General features: G+C 35.4%; 1 pseudogene; it reads right to left on the bottom strand.

Moving 5' to 3' along the window:
• Positions 1-1,163: 1,163 nt before the first annotated feature.
• On the bottom strand, positions 1,164-2,724 carry LOC132612724 (beta-D-glucosyl crocetin beta-1,6-glucosyltransferase-like; annotated as a pseudogene).
• Between the last annotated feature and the right edge of the window lie 1,704 nt (positions 2,725-4,428).

Raw genomic sequence — 4,428 nt, 5'->3', positions numbered from 1 at the left:
TGTCATGTGGAATATTGAAAGTAATAAATTACTCAATGTAAAAAGTGATATTTTTTTTTAAAGAACAAAATAAAAACATAAAACACAAATTGAAAGAGTGGGACATAAAACCTGCTTTTCCTTTACAATAACAAATGAAGGACATGACTAACCGCTACAATCATTAGAAAAATGATATGGAGTTTTTGACCAGCTCGAATATTTAATAATGGTCTTGATATTTTAATACAGGATTAGGACTAAATTCGAGTATTCTTAACGTACTTCTTGGTCTCAAGTCTATTATAGATGCATACAATTGATTAATGTATTTGACTAAAGTGCCCAGAAGGACCTGCAGTTAAAAGTTGACTAATACTCTGTTGAAATTCACATTTCCATAGCATTTTTGTAAGGGGAGTTAAAGTTGACAACTATGTCTGATGGCTATTTATTTTAAGTGGACACTAATTTCAGAATTTGGGTCGGCAGTGTTATGGGATAAGAAGTCCATGAAATGGACTTTTGTTTAGGTTTAGATTTCTCAAAAATAATTTGGATTAGGGTTGCTATAAAAAAAATATTTTAATTTTTTCAAATTTGATTGGTCAAAATGCATGTATAAAATATTTTCTCTAGGAAAACAAGTTCTTTAAAAATCAGAAAATAATTTTTTTTGTGGAAGTACAGAAACAAATTTCATAAGTGACAATCCACTTCGTCCATCCTCCAACACACTCCATCTCCTTCCTCTCCCCCCCCCCCCCCCCCCCCCACACACACACACACACCCTAAACACAAAAGTGCTTGTACAAATTATATATAAATATCGATAATATTTTTTACTTAATTACTGAACACTAAGAAATAAATAAAATACCAACTTATTATCTACGGACATACCCTAAGTTTCATATATAGTTTTGTTGCTTTAAATTTTAAGAGGAATACTTACATCTATGAGATGCACCTTTCGGTTTTCGTTGAATCGTCGATTCTTTCCTACCCCTCCCTTAGTAAGTTAATTATAAGCTAATAATGAGTGCAAATTCAAAATTCTACCACATTCCATCTAATTTACTGGGTTTGAAAAGTATTATTTATATTTTTAGTAGAACCAACACGCATAAACTATCTAAGTCGAAGCTAGCTTAGCTTATTCACTAGATCAGTCTTTTTTTTCCTACTTGGTACTTATTGCTACTACTTTTCTTACAAGTTGAATTAGGTCTTCAGCAACTGCATCCATCTCTTCTCCACTTTTAGATTTCAGATTCTTGCTGACATCTCTCACTTTGGCTCTCAAATGTTCACCATTTTTCCCATTTATGACCCCTTTAATTACTTGTGCAATTTCTTCCTTGTGAATTTTCCCATCATCATCTCTAATAATCCCCACGGCAACTCCCAATTCTACCATCAACCTAGCATTCATTGGTTGATCAAGCTCTATGGGCATGGCTATAATTGGAACCCCAAAATCTAAACATTCAATCACATTACTCCAACCACAAGGACTTATAAATCCACCAATACTTGGATGATTTAGAATTCTTGGTTGTGGTACAAATTTGTCCAAAACTCTTCCCCTTTTTCCAATTCTTTCAAGAAAACCTTTTGGCAATGCATCTTCAAGATTTTGTTCTTCCCCCTTTGGAAATCTTGCAAACCATATAAAATTAACATTACTAAGCTCCAATCCATAAGCTATTTCTTCCATATCTTCCTTTGACAAAAAATACTCACTCCCAAAAGAGACAAAAATAGTTGAATTTTCATCTTTTTTTCCTAGCCAATCAATGAGCTCCATGTCATCCGTGCCATCAGTTATGAGATCTTTGACCGGTAGACCAACTGGAACAACTTTCCAATTGCTCAATTTAGTTAAATAATCTATGTATTTGGCAACTCCGCCTGTGTGAGCTCGCTCACATTGCCGGTCCCAAGCCCGGATAAAGGAGGAGGGTTGCCGAGGGTCAATCGGAAACAGCCTCCCTACCCAGGTAGGGGAAAGGGAATTCAACCTCGGGCTCTCTTATCGAATTAAAAAAGTACGAAAAAACAGCTGCACCAATAGTTATGAACTTGATTGCTGGAATTTTGTGCTCGTTGGCTACGCCTTCAGCCCATTGCAGTAATAAATAATAAATCACCAAATCAGGTTTCAGGTTTTCCAAGATTTTCGAAAAGTTGGGTTTGGACAATTTCAGGGCCTTTTTCATAATGCTATCGATATCGGTGATTGTCTGGCAATGAGGAAGTTCATGCAATTTTTGTAAACGAAGCTCAACAATCTTAATTGAAGCAGAGTATTTTTTGGGGATTTCTTTCTCGATAGTTTCTCGACTTATAAGTGTAGAGCAAACACGAATCAAGAAGCCCCTATCCGCGAGATTCTTGGCTAAGTTGAGAAACGGAGAGATGTGTCCATAAGCCAACCACGGAAACATCAGTACCCTAGGCCTTATAGTATTTTTAGGGACCCTTTTTCTACGTTCGGTTACTTTTTTACCCATGGAAACTTTCTTCCTAAAGCAAAAATTCATGTTTTTTTTTTTCTTTAGAGTGAAAAAGGAAGAGAAATGTGAGGTTGGCTCTTTCTAGGGTTGGTGGCATTGAGTGGCTTTATTATTATCAGAAAGAAGAGCAATCAGGACAAAAATTAAGTTTTTCTTGTGATTTCAATGTATGTTGTTTGATTTGGAATAAGCTTACAAGATAAACAAGAAATGCCACGTCGATTTCAATGCCCTTGTTCCTAGGATATTACATTAGGATATTCAATTTGTCACCATTCTTTTAATTTGCAGGATAATCTAGTACCTAATATTGTCGAAAGTTTTCTCCTTCTTCCCCTCCTACCAAATTAAATTAGAAGCTTAATATTCCAAAGCAAAAAAATTAAAAGAATGTTAGTGTTACAAAGCTAAAAATAGTGGGAGGTCTCTAAAATTATCCTTATTATTTTTATTCTAACATTAATTACAAATAGAATTTTAACCGTATTTAACAAATAAGATTTCATTCACAAAAGCGAATCTAGAATTTGAAGGTTGCGGCCTTGCGGGTGCCACTACTTTATGTATACAATATACCTATCACTAGCCAAAAAGATCAAATAGGAAGATGGGCCGATTCGATCAGCTTTTGGTTAATTCTATTAGGTCTTTTTATTCACAAATAGACAAATAAATTTGGTATAGTTAAACTTTTTTCGTGCTTGATTTAATTCTATTCTAGAGGCAAAATGCAAAATGCAAAAAATGCAAATTAGAAAATTTGTTTTAAAAGTAGTTTTATTACTACATACCTTTTGTTTGACTAGATTAATTTACTTTTAATGTTGCCGGGTTAGTTTTTTTTTATCTTTTTATTTATTTATTTATTTATTTATTTATTTATTTATTTTTCTTCCAAGAACTCAAAGCTTACAAATATACTGAGATATACAAGAAGCTAGAGCATAGAGCACCAAAAAGGACAGAGAAGAGTTCCCTGTCAAGGACCATGAAGAGAAAAGAGATCAAGGAGGATCATAATGCCATCCTGAATGCTTCTTGGTTCTTATTCTGAATGAAGGAACCTGTAGCCTTTCCATGCTAATACATCCTCTGATTTCTGGTGGAATCTCCTCTTCATTGAGGAAGATTCTTTGATGAGGTAAAGAAGTAGCTAGCTTAGAGAGCAGATTAGCAGATTCATTACCTTCTCTGAAGTTGTGCTTAACAATGATGGAGTGTTGATGAACCCTGTCATGAATTTGTGCTATGTCTTTTTGGAACTTCCAAGGGATATTGCAGATGCCTAAAATCATGTTGACCACCATCAATGAGTCAAGTTCAATAGTAAGTCTTGTATAGTTGTGTTCACTGCACCACAAGACACCTTGTAACGCTGCCTGAATCTCTCAGTGGTTGTTTGAAATAACAACAAGAGAGGAAGTGAAAGCCATAATCATGTGGCCATGTTCATCCCGGACTATGCCCCCGGCACCTGCTTTGTTTTGTCTAGGCATGAAACTTCCGTCAGTAGTTTCCAAGTATTGCTATCAGGTTTATGCCATAATACCATCCTACTATGGAGCACGGGTTTGTATTGCATCAGTTCCAGTCCCAGTCCAAGTTACTAAACCTCTGGCTCATAGTAGTTTTGACTTGGAAGAGGATTCGTTGGGACATTCTAAAAATGGAGATGGATTTGTTTCCATATTTTTTCCTGCACCTTGCTTTCTAAATCTCCCATAACACAATGATAGGAGTGATTTGTAGAAGTAACTTGTGAGCACTATTCTTGGCTTTAGTTTTCCACCACAGGTTGAGGATATGCAAAGTACTTCTACCAGTGATCCTTAAACCAAGAGGACTTGCAATAAGATTCCAGATTCTGGCAGCTAGATCACTGGTAGCAAATAGATGGTTGAATGATTTATTTGTTGGAGTTCTGCAACA

Source organism: Lycium barbarum, chromosome 10 (genome assembly GCF_019175385.1).
Source record: "Lycium barbarum isolate Lr01 chromosome 10, ASM1917538v2, whole genome shotgun sequence".
Lineage (NCBI taxonomy): Eukaryota > Viridiplantae > Streptophyta > Magnoliopsida > Solanales > Solanaceae > Lycium > Lycium barbarum.
This window is presented reverse-complemented; position numbering and strand designations above follow the sequence as displayed.